This window comes from Rhinolophus sinicus, linkage group LG07 (assembly GCF_036562045.2).
Source record: "Rhinolophus sinicus isolate RSC01 linkage group LG07, ASM3656204v1, whole genome shotgun sequence".
NCBI classification, from domain to species: Eukaryota; Metazoa; Chordata; class Mammalia; order Chiroptera; family Rhinolophidae; genus Rhinolophus; species Rhinolophus sinicus.
In genome coordinates, this window is record NC_133757.1 from 11,253,414 (window position 1) to 11,269,352 (window position 15,939).

Genomic DNA, 15,939 nt, shown 5'->3' on the forward strand with positions numbered 1-15,939 from the left:
CAAGTTACATAGCTGTCAAGTGGTGAAATCCAGCTCTGACAAAGTCAGGCTGCCTTTTTCTCAAATGGCCTTGTTCATAAGAGTTTCAATCTTTGGGTGCTACTCCACATTGCATTTCTTTTTCATCCGGCAAATTTTGTTTCCAAATAGAAGGTTTTGTTTATCCTTTTTAGCCATCTAATCTACTTAGTAGAGCTAAAGCAGTAAAGAAAATTGTATTGAGTCTTACGATCCTTTGGCACTCATATAATAGAAATATCTTGCCAATTAACATTGTCACTTTCCCTTGAATTTATTTTGCCATTTTTATGTTGCTAAAGTGAAGGTGACCCATAAAGGCCTGCTAGTTCCTCTTGTCTCATCTAGAGATGCGAAAGAGCTCAACTGGTTGCTTTCTAAGGACCCAGTGGATTGACACTTCATTTTACCCAACTAGCATAGTGTGTGAAACATTGTAATATTTTTTAAAATGAGTTTTAATATGTATACATTTTATACATCCTATAATTCTAATTTTACTAATATAATTCTAAATTCAACCACTCCATATCATTTTGATTTTTTTCTTAAAATATATACTTTAAAATAGTAAATTAAAGTAGTAGTAGTTAAAAAAAAATTAGTCTTCAAGAGAGAAAGATTACCACTAATGTTCTTGACTACGTGGAGAATCCATCTTCAATATGAAATCTGAGTATAATAGTCCTGGGGAGTTTGGGGACTGAGAGTTGAATATTTGAGATTCTTATTAAGGCTTCTGTTACTGAGTGTTGTTGCTGTGTAGCTAGCACTGGTAGCATACGACAAGGCCAAATTCAGTTTGCAAGCCCTGTGTTTTTTTGTTTGTTTTTCTTAATTGCCAACTTACAAATGAGATTTTGGGATCCCTCCTCTAGGTGCTAAGCCACACACTTCACAGCTTGCCTGGAGCCATCTATAGTGCTCTGTTCTCCTGACGTCAAGGGTGGGGTTAGGGTAGCCAGGAAGATGAAAAAGGGTTAAAAACTGACAAACAGCATTAGAAGACTTGAATACATTAGCAAATATTCTATCCTTTTGATAATAGTCCTCACTCAGGCTCAGGTCTCAAGAGAGCTCTGAAAACTACATTAATTTGCTTTCCATTCATCTAACAAAAAGACTCACTCAGGCACCTCTTACACGCATAGTAACTACCGAACTGGCTACTGGAGAGTGGGTTTGAAAGGACAGAAAAGGACTCCAAGATGTTGTCCATGTCCTGGGGGTGGGGTGGGGGTTCTAATCCAGGACTTGCAGCCTTTCAAACCTCTCCTGCACCCATGTGACCTCCCAATGCAGCTTCTCTTCTGCCTATATTACTTTCCGCCTACAGGAAAAAAAGTTAAGGGATCATCTATAACCTATTTTCTCTCAATTTTAGAAATATGAATTTTAATCATTCATGTAAATCCCACACTATCTCTAAAATATATCCTAAGGATGTCCTTGAGTTCTCACAGTAAAATATTTATGTGCAAAGTACGTAGTTCCTCATCCAAATCCCCACTTCTTCCCTCTTGCAACTCCAGCCTACTGGAAAGACAGTAATTGAAATTACCTGCCTTGACTGACCCTGCCAGGGGGTTTCCACTGGTTTCCTTTTTCTATATAGCACTCAGTCTTGGGTGTGGGTTGCCAAGGTCTAGAATTTTAGGTCCCATATTTCAATTTGCCTTGCTTGTTTTGGTAAACTTAATTTTCCTAATAACTTCTTTTTATCCCCTTATTTGCTCCTGCATAAAATTGCCAGATAGGCCTGGGTCCCTTACCTACATGGACCCCCACAGTACAATCATCATTACTTATTTATTACAAGAGAAGCAAGACTGATATGCTACTCCATCTTTGATTACTTTCTGACTCTTGGATTCTAATAAACTCTTTGGGAAAAAAAAGAGATTTTGTATGATTTGGATTTCTGGCTTCTCTTAAGAAAAATTGGAAGATTTTGTATCACCAGGGCTGCATTCCTCATATAGCAATAGTAGGATGGAGAGATGGAGTCTAGTCTAGTAGCAGCTGCAGGAAGCTCTTATGTGTAGTTCACAGTTCTCACCTACTTGCTGCACTTAACTAATGGGACTTGCCTGGACTGTCTTCATGTGAGTTTGAGACCCTTACTAAATGGGGAGCGTTACTGTTGGCTCATCAGTGAAAACAGCATGAGCTAATAGCTAGATAGTAGAGGGTGATCATTTTCACCCCTCTTTAAAAATTATATGTTTGAAGGGACTTAAATTGAGTGATTTTATTTTATAAAAGGCATAATGTCGAATTTTAAAAAATCATTCTGCCAGAATTTTTTTTTTAAATCCCTTGAATCATTTTCCATTTCTCTACAGTATAGTGACATGAGTAGATAATGGCTGCTTTTCACTTCTCTGATCTACAAACAAGGAGCTGGGACATCTACTTACTGACGCTATTTGAATTTAATGAATAAGGAACAAATATTTGGGGAAAGTGTCACTTTTCAGGTTCATGAAATGTCTTCTGAATAGGACTGTTTTTGTCATAACTGTTTTTTTTAACTCCTGAGAAACTTTCTGATATATATTTGTGGAAATTTTCAAATATTGTTAGTGACTGGAGATCAAGGAAAACCCCTGTCTCCCTAAAGTCAAGGACAGGGCTACCTTTAGTTAGAGCTTTTTTCATCTTTATATTTTTCTGTTTTTTCTCTAAATATACCATTAATTTCAGAGAACTAAATTAGATTTGGTCTGGAAATCCTCATGTTCTGTAATGTGGTTTGCAATTGAGTTATTTCTTCCTTGGTCTTGTGAGAGGAGGAAGAAAAACATTTATTCTTATCACTTTTTTATTTTCCTAATTATTTGAGGTAAAGTTGTTTTGAGTAATCCATGTCTTAAAACTTTCAAAGTAAATTGGCTGGAAGCTGATAAAATTATTTGTAAAGTTAAGTGTAATGCACTGTCTTTATTCACTTTTTCATACTTTTTCCCCCCCTTTCTGCTTCCCCTGCCACTCCGGTTCAAGCCGGTGTTTCTCAGTCTACTTGTGTAGGACACAGCTCCCTGGCCCATGCTGGTATTATGAGCCTTGTGCTCCCCCCGGCTCAGGCCAGGCCATCGGTCGCCAGTAGTCAGCCGCTCACAGTGGCTCTTACTGGCTGCTGGCTGCGCTCATGGCAGCCCACAGTAGCCCCTGGCAGCTCACGCCAACCTCTGGCTGCTCACGGCAGCCCAGTTCCAGAGAGAGCTGTTGTTCACAGTCTTAGCTGTAGAGGGTGCAGCTCACTGGCCCATGTGGGAATCGAACCATCGACCTCTGCATTAGGAGTATGGTGCTCCAACCACCTGAGCTACCGGGCCGGCCCCCATACTTTTATTTCTATGTATGGATAACTTTTAAAAGGTGTCTACTTAGGCTCAAATATACTTTAAAATAGCTACTACACTTTCTTAGTGATTGTAGGAATCATAGGTTTACTCACTAGTGTTAGGAAATATAACTAACCTTTGATACTTTGGGAAAGTAGATAGACACAAGGATGGTAGTGTATCACTCTAGTTATTCTGCAGTAATGATATAATGTAGTAGCTAATTTTTCATCTGTTCTGCTTTTTCTTGTACTACTGGTGAGAGAAATCTCTATATAAATGGAATTGAAAGATTGTTTTAGAGGTAAATAATTAAGTTGTTATTAAAAGCCATGTATTTTCAGTAACTACTTCCTGAAGACTACCAATACCTAGCATTGTGGTGGGTGGGTATGGTGATAGTGTTAAACTGGTTATAACAGTTAGTGCTCTCTAGCTGGTTAGTCTTTCTGGGGAAAACAATTAAAGCTCGTTATAATGGCATTTGGCTATATTTAAGACCTTTAGTTTTGTGAGAAACAGGAAGAGGAGAGGTCAGTGTCTCTGCTAAGACAAATGCCTGGTTACTGCATGTTGTATAACATTTTGTGACCTTAAGTTCTTTGGTACACCTAACTATACTCCAATTTAGTGCTAGTTTTACTTCATACAGGATGGGTTTTCTTAAAGCTGCTTTGAATTATTGTGATTTAGGCATTTAAAAATCTTTTGATGCAAAATGACGAATTGATAAATTAAATCTTTGCTGTAGAAGTTTGATTTGTACATTGAAGGGAGAAGAGTAATTATGAGGAGATTGTTAGATTCTACTCAGTAATGTACAGGTCTGTTGGCTTTCCGGGAAAGCTTGTTCCTGGAAATAGCCAAAGCAGATCGTTATAAAGTCAGTTGTATCGGAGGAGCATGCCTGATCAAATACTTAATATTGATTTACAAATAGTACTAATGATCTGTCAGATGAGGTAGAGGCAGGATAATAAAGTCAGTTTGCTAACTATCTGCCAGGTACTGTGTGGCAATTCTGTACACTTGCCATCCTACTTAGTAGGTAAAACTACTGTGTGGGAGAGGTTGGTATCTCATTTTTATAGATATGGAAACTTGAGACTTAGGGATGTTAGTGACTTTCTCAAAGACTTTAAAAAAAAAAAAAAAAATGTCCTGGACTCCCAAAGCCCATGCTGTGCTATTTCTGCAGAGATAAACCAACTATTACTCTAAGCCAGGGGTTTGTGAGCAGCTGGTGTTAGGCCCAGGAGTTAAGAATTGCTTTTACATTTTTCAACTTTACATTTAAAGTTGTTCACAAAAGAATATGCAACATACCCACAGATGAACCTACAGATTCTAAAATATTTACTATCTGGCTCTTTATAAAAACGGTTTGCTAACCCCTGTTCTAAACTCTTACTTAAATAAAAAACCCTAAAAAACAAAAAACTATGCTCAAATGCCTACCAAAAAAGGAGCACATATGCATATATGTTGAAAGGTACTTTTAAACCTTTATTTGAGGGTCCTGTCTTTTTGGAAAGCTAGTAAAAACTGGATACTCTGCTGAAAAATGCATAAACAAATTTTTATTTAATTTCATGAAATTTATAGCCCCCTCAAGGTCTGTCTAGGGTCCTTAGACCTCTAGGTTGACTAGTAAACACAGGCAGAAGGATACAACTTTGTTGCCATAAATATTAATATAACCAAAACTAAATGCTAAAATAAACATTAAGCACTTCATAATTTTTCTGGCCTACTTAGAATGTATACAGGATATGTGTGGCTCAGGCATTTCTGTGAAGAAACCTCTCTGTGTCCACGAAAGTGCAACCTGTCTCCCCATTCCCTCCCACCACCCCCCCTTACTAAGATTCCCTATAACAGGCGGAGACATTTGGAATCAGTTGTTCAGTAAGAATATCTGACATTTCAAGTTAAAGTTTCTACTCCTGAATACCTTGTGTAGAAGTTAAATACTGACCCAATGTTTCTTCCCATCACATTCTCCCATTTTCTCAGAACAATGTCACCAAGAAACAAGTGGTATTAAATCCCTTTGTTCCTTCCGAGAGTCATAGGACCTAGCAGCACTTCGGGCCTGGCATCAGAGCACATCACACACTTCATTGGAAACTCATAAAGCAGCTACCTGGTCATTAGCAGAAGTTTTACAGAGTAGTTTCAAAATCCCTCTTGCCACATTGCTAAGACTGGCATAAAACTGTATACTTACTGTATTTGTACTAGGGAAGAATGAGGTCTAAATGTTAATTATTTACCTACAGATGAGTAGAAAGGCAGGTGCTAAGTAGAGACTGCCAGTACTAGGCAACGATTTCATTCTTTTGACTTGAGGCTATAGAGAAGTACTTAGGTTGTCTGTTGCATAGTAGACAAAGCTTTGGAGTAATGTGTCCCTGACTTCAGCACTACTCTGAGCGAGAGACCCTGGACAAAATTATGTTCCCTTAGGCTCAGTAGCTGTATCTGTAAAGTGGAAATGGGAATAATATCTAATTGGATGTAATGTCACATATATGATACCTTCTGAATAAATGTATCTTTTCCTTAATAACTAATTGATACACACATTTATTGGTTATCCTACGTTTGTCAGACACTTTGCTAAAGCTATTTCAGACATTTTGCTAAATGTATGTCAGACATCTGCTAGGTGACATATTAAATATTTCTCCCCTTTCAAATGAGTGATAAGCTCATTGTAAAAATCCAGTTAGAAAATATGAAACATCAAATGGAAATCTCTTGTAATATCTTTAAAGAAACTATTAAATTTGGAGACTATTCTTCCATATTTTTTTCTAAATGCATTCTAATTTATTAATTTATAAAAACAGGATCATAGTTGGTACCTTACTATTAATATCTTGCCTTTTTGTTTTTGCTTGCTTGCTTGCTATATCTTGGGTTTTCTAAATATACCTACTTCATTTATTTTAACAAATGATTTGAATTGCATTGATCAGCAGTACCATAAGTTAACCAATTCCTTGTTGATTTTTTTTCCAGTTTTTCATTAATATAAATAATTGTACCATACACATTTTTCTACCTACATCTTTGTGTAGATACTAGGTTTTTTCTTTTGAAATTTTTTAGTGTTTGTTTTTTTTTTGTTTGTTTTGTTTTGGGGTTTTTTTGGCTAGGTTTTTGCAAATGTTCAAATAGTATTTGGGATCATAAAGAAATTAAAAATGTATTCGTCTCCCATTTAAATTTGTCCTCCTAGAAATGTCAAGTTAGAGGTGTGCACTTAACTCTGCTGAAACACACATATACAAGCCTCTTGTGTACTGAGGAGGTGCCTGCCTCTCCCTGCCCCTCTCCTCCTCCATTTCTCCTTAATAATAAAATGTGGGAGTGTAATATAAATGTGACCTTGCAGATTGGTTTGTAAGTGTGATATGGACATCCCTCAGGCAGTATGTCTGGGTTTAACTCATTCACTGCTTTGCTGCACTCCTGGCCGTTCTCTGTAGCTCTGAAGTTGTCTTCTAGAACTCTTCCTCTCACTTGTTCCCTTCTGCCCTGCTGGCTGTTCTCACACTCCAAGGCATGCCCCCATCACAAGGCCTTTGCTAGTCTTCTTTAGGACTGTTTTTCCCACAGATAGCCAAGGATTTCACCCTGTCACTTTTCAGGTCCCTGCTTAAATATCACCGCTCAACTGTCCAATATAAAAAAACACACACATCAGTTCTTTAAATACCGGTATTTTTTCTGCACAGACTTTTTATTGATGCGTAATACATGTATATGCGTGTGCATGTGTGTTTGTGTGTATGTATACAGAAATTGCCCAAATGCTAAGTGTACGCTTGATACATTTTCACAGCGTGAACTCAGCCATGTAACAAATGCTGGGATTTTGAATTCAGTCTATCTGAAGAATACCTGTGTTCTTTGAATTTCTTAAACAAAATGTATGGAACATAAGCTTAATTTTTAATGACTAAAGGTTGCCATAAACGCAGGCTGATGATATTTAATCCAATTTTCATTGTAAAATCAGTATTGAAGGGGAGTGTTCCTACCCCTGCACACGCACGCAGGCACACACACACACACAGGCACACACGCAGGCGCGCACATGAGCGCACAATGCTGACAGATCTCTAGCAGTTCACAGCGCTGACATCACGGTCTGTGGGGCATCTTATGAACACCGTCTCTCCTCTCATGTCCACACACAAGCAAGAACAAAATACAAATGTGTTTGCAACCTTCTCTGACACCCCAGAAGCCTTGGTTTTCAATCCCACATTCTTAGGGAAGGTCAATATCCGTAAACTATAGATTATACTTCCCTTGAATTGATACAGAATAACAAGAAAACTTATTTTCACTGGTCTGGTGCATAATTACCAGTGTCTATGAAATCAGCAGACTGCTCTAGAACATGTATTTCTTTCTTCTCTAATCAGCACACTGGGTATTTAAGCCCATGAATTCTTCATGTATTGTGGGGAGAATGGAGCCCATGATATGGTGGGTGGAGTGCTGAAATGTCTGCTTTGATTTGCATTACACTGGTGAAAAAGCTAGACGTTTCCTACTTCCCAGCATCATTGCTTCTTGACGGTATGTACTTAAAAACGCTGTGATTAGCACAGTAAAAATGTTTTAGTTGGATTTATTCTTTTGTATTAAGTACCTGTCATGTGTACTTGGTTTGTTGGTAAGTACATGCCATTCAAAAAGGTATTTGTGGCCTAAGTATGTTTACAGATGGTATTTCTCCCAGGATCAACACCATGTCCTACCTGTGTAATCTGCAATTATAAGTGACTACCATTTTTTTGCTGTAAAATCTTTGGTAATAAGGGGAAGATATAATTTCTGTTTAGTAGCTGACTACAAGAGTCTATATTTTGAAAAACGACTGTATTCTGTTCTTAGAAACAACTATTTCATGCAGATACAAGTATCTGGTAAACAGGGCACCTGGCGTCTGGTCCTGCTTGCACACAGGAGTCCCCCATGAATACTAGGTTATAGTCATTTACTAAGGAAGACTGGCTGCTCACTACCCTCCTCATTTGGTCAAGCAAGTAAATAATTCAAAGCCTTCAGTTCTGTGAAACTTGCTGTGGCTGAAGTAAGAGCCATTCATTCTATTCTAGGTAATTTCATTGTATGATAATTATTTTTCTAATGCACTGAAAATATTATTCGTTCTCACCATTATTAAGTATAATGTTATTTTCTGTAAAATTTAGGACAGGTGATGTCTGGTCTATTTTATTAATATTTGGAAAGGTCATTAGTTCTCAGTATTTAACTTTAGATTTTAATCAGGACTAGAATTGTGAACTCTTGACATGGAAAAATTTTAAACATATTTGTAGCAAAATATGTGTCTTTTTTTTTACTAATGCTGGAGTGGTGATAGATAATACAGATTAAATTTATTTAGTTCCGATATTTTGAGATTAATGAAGTATAAGGAGAAAATTTGTGGAAGTTTTAGTCTAATTATGCCCACAAATACAATTTATCTAAATTATAGGCCATTTTTAGTAAATTGCTTAAAATATTTGAATAAATTACTCAAAATATTTGAATTTTTTTAGTACTATAGAGTTAGAATTTGGACTCAGTTCCTCTGAGATTCATTTCAGCCAACAAGCATTTGTTAGATCAGACTCTGTGGTAATAATAGTTAGAGCCTTGGGGGTACTACTTTGTGCTCTTAAGATTTCTCTTGAAAATAGCTTAGCATCTTGCTCTGAAACGATAGCATTACATGATGAGAAATTTCTTTTTTATTTCTGGAATTACTATTGATTTGTTATTTAGTGTACTTTTGGACAAATTGTGCAACTTACTATTTTTGAGACTGAATGATATAAAACTCTAAAGTTGAAGTTCTTAGAGACGAGAATTATGTAAATGTAAGGTGGCATTATTATTCACTTCTGTGTTATTTTTGTATGGGTCTAATACAGAGATTTTTCTCATGTGCAGGTACAAATCATCTTAATATTTTCACTTAGTAAGTTCTGGCTTTAGTTAGGTAATTATGAACTAAGAGAAGCAGTGATACACATAATATTAAAGTCATTTACATTTCAGAAGAAGCTTTGCTGCTTTTATTTGGCTGGAGAAAAAGGAGGAGAAAGCTGGACATTTAAAGTATTAACTTTCTTCTCATTTCTCTTGTTCAGATCTTTTGCTGTTCCTTCACAGCTGGAATGGAGCTTTTGTCTGTTTGATACATCTAACTGGCTTAAGAAGAACAGACCTCTGTATTATGTACTTTATTGTTTATGCCTTTACCATAGTAGGGAGGTAATGATTTTATCTTAAGATGTTTTCTCTTCTCCCATCCACTAAACTTCCAGAAGAGATTCAATTGACCCCGTAACCATCTTTGTCCAGGGCTCTATGCACTGCAAAGAGAATTAGCGCCAAAAGGGAATAAATAAAACAGCCCTTCCTTCCAGAATTTTTTTTTTAATCTAGTAGTGAGAAACAGTATACTTAAAGATAATGGGTTACAACTTAGAATTTAAGAAGAATTGCCATAACTGAGAGTTGTGAAAACCACTATCTACCTCGTGGTTTTCAAAGTGGTTTGGAGACCCTGTTGGCGCTCTGAGACCTGTACAGGGGGTGGAGTGGGAGGGGTGTCTACCGAGTCGAAACTTCTCATAATAATGCAGAAATGTTATTTGCCTTTCTCACTCTCAATCTCTCACAAGTGTCCAGTGGAGTTTTCCAGGAATTACATGATGTGTGATAATGACATTATCACACTGACGGCTAATGGGATGTGAGCTCGTGCATTCTTATGTGTCTAAGTTATTTTTAATTAATAATGTGGTAAATATCAATAGATATAACCCACATAAACAATGGCTTCTTGGAGTCCTTAATAATTTCTAAAAATGGATAGGGATCTTCTGAACAAAATATTTGAGAACTGCTCTAACCTAGAGTTTTCTTATTTTTACCATGTGTAAAGGAAGTGCCCCTATTGCCTCACTTTCTGAATCAGCTTTAATAGATGTTAGATACAGACATGATTTTCAGTTGTAACACTTTGGTATTGTAAGGAGCACAGGGTTGAGTGGGTCTGTTGCAGTGTTGACTGTACCGTTTACTATGTGATCACGGAAAGCCACTTGGACTTCCTCATGCTTAGTTTCTTCAGATGTAAAATAAGACTTATAAGGCTACACACTGTTATGAATCATGACAATCAAGGATGTATATGAAAATATTTTGTAATTTACAGACATGCTAGAAACATAAAGGGGTAATTTTTATATTCTCTTACTTAAAGGTGTGTTTTGGGGAAGCTGGTTAAGAGTAATAGAAGGAGTTTGGATTTGAGGACAGTTCTCATGGTTCTGTCCACCCCCACCCTCACCCCCTTTTTTTTAAAGCTCTGTGAAAGCTGAGAATTTTAATTTAATTGATCATAGGCTATGGTAAGGGACCCTCATGTTACGGGTAGTGATAAACATAAAAAGACATGAGATTTCTCAGACATGGTCAAGAGAACTACTTTGGTTCCCTGAGCAATTCACCTCATTTGATACTTTATCTCCCGTGCACAGGATATCAGTTAAACATTGACTCACAGTTGAGTCACTAGTTATTGAGTTCTGTTACGAGGGACCTGCAGCCTCTATTATCACTCTTTTGTTTAGCATATATATAAAACCACTTCACAAAATTGTGAAGCATTATAGATACTGATTATTCTAGGAATTATTCTGCAGAATTAGGAATTTGGATAGAAGTGAACATTTCCTATTTAGGTAGAGGGTATATGGAAGCGTGGGTGGGATTTTTTTTGTAACAGTATTTGTAATCCTTGTTCTTACTAGTTTTATAACTATTCTGGAGTACTTTTTTCTCCTTAGGAGTACAGAAATTAAAATAATTTTCCCACATATGGACTTTGTCAGCATAATGCACACCAAGGAATTCCATAAATAGAACAATTCTCCATGGGTTTCCATAAGTTAATTTCTTAATATATTCAATTTAATATAAGCCTTGGTCGCAAAGCTTAATGACTCAGAGATAGAAAAGTGATAACTAGGGTAGGAAGGCATAACCGCTTATTGTTAATTTGTTTCCTTGCACTTGCAAATTGATATCCTCACAAGAACACAATTTTTAAAAAATCAACCGGTGACTGAAATCATGGCCATGTCTGAAGTCTGAGGAAGACAAACAGCTATGACCTTGAACATCATACGCGGTGTATGCTGAGTCCTGAAATGATTCCTTGTGGAGGGGAAGGCATTTGCTGTCTAACATGTCTCTAGGAGACCAACCTTAAAATAGATAAATAGAAAGTGAGATAGGAAATATTTCTAGAGTACTCACTGTGCCAAAGGCTTTTTGTGAACATTCTCATCTAATCCTTATGATAAACCTATAAGATAGGTGCTGATTGCTATCTTGCTTTTATAGATGAAGAAACTGAAACTCTCAAAGTTGAAATAGCTTGCCCCACGTCTCACAGCTCGTGTTAGCACCAAAAATCAAAACCAAGTACTGACTCTAAAACTTGTGTGCCTAATGCTGTTTTCAGCTGCCTTGTCAGAAAGAAGCTGAGAAGTGAAGGATGCTCAATGCTTTTCATTATTTCATGTAATACTTATAACAGCACTGTGAGGTAGGTATAATTATCTTCCTTTTGCATATGAGGAAACTGAGGCTTAAGGTCAGTTTGCTCAACGTCATATTGCTGAGAAGTGGTAGAACTGGATTCCAAGCCCAGCTGTCTGGTTCCAGAGTCTGTTCTTAACCACTGTTCTGTACTGCCTCTCATGTATGTTTCTTTCCCACATTTAACTCACAATTTAGTTGGTGCGCGGTGGGGGGGGGAACATGTAAACAAGGCGATTAGTGGCATAATAAAAGTGTGTATAAAGTGCTTTTAGAACACAGAGGAGGAAGCAGTTAGCAGATGGTAGAGGAGCGGAGACAGGTTACACAGTTCCCCTCTGTGATTTGAAATAGAACTTGAATGGTGAAAAGGATAATATAACAATAATTTGTTATTGTTAACAAATTAACAATAAAGACCAGAGTCCTTTGCAGGCAGTCTCTCAGGAGAAATAATATGGCAGTACTAACATTAGTAAGCTTGGTGCATGAATTGTCTTTTTATGTAATACCAGTTGAGTTGTAAATTGAAAATTTGACATTTGGGTTCATGGTTTATCAACACGTATAGAAAATTAAGAGTGTTTTGAACCACTTGTACTTTGTTTTCTTTCTAGCTTATATCTAGTTTTGTATTAGTGTGCATACTGTACAGAATAATGTGCACCATAAAATTGTGGCTGAGGTTTTGTAATGATCTTTGAATACAGCAGGGGAACTCATTATTTAAAGGGATACTGAGATGCCTTTAAAGAACAATAAATGAAGAAACATTTTGAATATCATCACCCTGATTTATCTAGTTTATATATTAGGATGGTGCAAAAGTAATTGTGGTTTTTGCAATTTTTAACCCTTTAAACAGTTACTTTTGCACCAACCTAATATTTGGTTTGGGAGAATTTGGAGCACAGTTATGTGAGAGAGCCAAGACTGTCAGACTAAAAGGTGAAAACCACATAGAACTCCCAGTTGCCTGTTTATAGCTGCTGGTTCTACTTTCTTCCTTAGGCAGGATGTAGTGTTGTTTGTATTCCTGAGTCTGAAATAAGACTGCAATCTCTGAGTGTCTAACTTTGGTCTCTCTATTCCCAAGTAAACATAGTTTGTTGTTGAAGAGATGACTTGACATTTGAGCTGACTATTAAAGGACAGTTCTGCTTTGGATACAGGGAGATGGAATGGAAGTCCAGTGTAGGAAGAAGTATTAGCAAAGGGACAGAATCAGGACATTGTGTGATGTCTTTGGAGATTCAGTGAGGAGGCCAGTTTGATCAAAGTTGAGCAGAGAGAAGGAAGAACCCCAGGATTTGTGTACCCATGACACGCCAGGGAACTCTACTAGGTGTTTCAGATCTGTGAACTCTAAATCTTTGGAATAGCCCTATGAGGTAGCTTTTTATTCAAGTATTGAGTTTACAAAATACTCTTTTTACTAAGAGGGAACATAATTTCAGAAATCACAACATTCTAATTAATCAGTGAAAACCTGAAGGAGGCCAATGGAAAACACAGAAGAACAGAAGAGACATTTTAGCAATCTGATGGAGGGCAATGGAGGTGGACCTGATTGCCTGTGAGAAGGGGAGGGTTAACAGGTAACTTCAGGTTTCCAAGTGCCTGTGAAATTGGTGGTGCCAATAAGAGAAAACAGGAGAGGAGGAAACAGTTTGAAGACAAGGTGTCTAATTTACTTTTCATATGTGGAACTTACAGAAAGCAGTGAGAGGAAATGATGTTGCTAAGGAATGCGTAGAAGAGAAAGGAAAACAGGAAGAGAGAACCCAGGTTGTTTTAGTGCACAGAACAAACCTCTTCTAATTCTTCACTGTGGAAAATTTCACATGCGCTCAGAAGTTAATAGTTCAGTGAATCCCCATTATCCGTAGCCAGATAATCACCTCTATCTCCCACACTCTGCTCCCCTAATTATTTTGAAACAAATCTCTAGGAGTTGGGACTATAATTAGTATAATTCTGAATTTTGTGTTCTTTTCACATCTTCCCTCCTTGACAAAGCCTCATCCAAGCTCTGCCTGAATATTTGTAGAGACAGATGCAATGCATTGAGGTAGCTGTGTCCTTTTTTTGACTAGCCCTCATTGTGAGAAAGTTTTCCCTTTCATTGAGCTGAAAACTAGCAGATTTATTACTCTGGCAAGGATACACAAGCGCATGCTGAAGTCAAGAGTAGATTTAGACCTCAGAATATTTTTATATTGGATTTGTAGTAAACCGTTTTTCTCTGAAGATCATAGGGGTTGCAAACAATTTTTCTGCTGCCATATGATGGAGTTGTCACCAGCTGGCTTCAGGGTGCTTTTGTAAGAGCAGTCTGGGAGAAACATAAAGCGCAAAAACATATTTTAGACGTTAAAAAAGATTCTGTCAGGAAAGCTTAGCTTCTCTTGTAGGTGTAACTTTTAATTACATATTTTTAAAATGTTACCAAAGTAATCTGCATTTTTAAATTAAGTGGTTTTTTTTTATTTTAAACTTTTACTAAAGTATAACTCACCACTTAAAAAGTGCACTAATCACAAAAATTCAGTTCAGTGAATTTGTACAAAGTGAACAGAACAGCACTCAGAACAAGCAATAGGGTGTTACCAGCAACCAGAAGTCCCTCGAATGCCACCCAATCACTAGTCACTGCTCTGCCTAAGAGTAACTACTGTCCTGACTTCTACCACCATTGCTTTCTGGGTTGTTGTGGGGGTTTGGCCTGTTTTTGAACTTCATATTAGTTGAGTCATACTATACGCACTCATTGGTTTTCTAGCTCCTTTGGCTTAATAGTATGTTTGTGAGATTAATCCATGTTATTATTGTGTATAGATGTAGTTTGTTCATTATGTTTGCTGTGGAGTAGTCCGCCGTGTGAGTGAATGTACCTCAGTTTATCCTTTCTATTGTTGATGGACAGTTGAATTTAGTGCTGTTATGAATATTCTTATACACATCTCTTGGTGAACATTTTGCACATTGCTACTAGATGTATCTAGGAGTGGGATTGTCGGGCCATTGGTTACCCATCTACTCAGTTTTAGTAGCTATTGACGTCCAGTTTCCAAGGAGTTGCAATAGTCACACTTGTAATAGTTTCACGTTTGTACTGTCTGTGCTGTCCTGTTCAATAGTGGATAGCCTGGCTTTTCATTGTAGTTGACGTATTATACATAACTTAAACATCAAATTTAAAAAATCAAATGTAACAGAAGGGCTTAAAATGAAAATCAGCAATTACTTGTAAACCCTCTACTTTCCTTCCCTAAGTCAGACTTTTCAGAAGCTAACAGTTGTAACTATTTCTGTTTTTAACAACTTTTAAGAGGCAGTGATCAGGAACACGGATTTCGGAGCCAGGCTGCCATTCTTATCTTGGCTCCCCAACATACTCACTGTGCAACCTTGAACTAGCTATGTGACCTCTCTGTGTCTCAGTTTCTTCATCTACAATATAGGTATTAATTATAGTACCCACCTCATAGAATTGTGAGAATTATGGCGTTACTACTCTGTTGCTAGACAATGTCATACAGCTGTTCTTGATGCAACAACTTTAGACGTTGTCTATTGATGGACTTCCTACTAAGACAGATAAGGATTTAGCTAAGGGTTTCCCTTTCTTACCTTCCCTCTGCCTTTTCCCATTCTAGCTGTATCACTCTTCAGTCATTGAACTGCATCCTTGTGTATAATTGGTAACAGTTCAATTCTTCTTGATTGGTGTGTGTGTTTACATAATTATGATATTTGGGTAATTTTCTTATTGCAGAGCTGCCCAATATGTAGATTTATGTTTCCTTCTCTAGATTTCAATTTCAAAATCTGTGTGCCATTCAAAGCAGTATGTTCCTAAAGTCAAGTTTGAATTTGTTTTTATTCTCTTACCTAATTGCCTTAACTAAATTTTCAAGGTTTA

General features: G+C 37.1%; 1 protein-coding gene across 1 annotated transcript in view; it reads left to right on the forward strand.

Annotated features, from left to right (window-relative positions):
- PDZD8 (PDZ domain containing 8) overlaps nt 1-15,939 on the forward strand; it is a 63,752-nt gene that overhangs the window by 3,420 nt on the left and 44,393 nt on the right. The window lies entirely within an intron of this gene.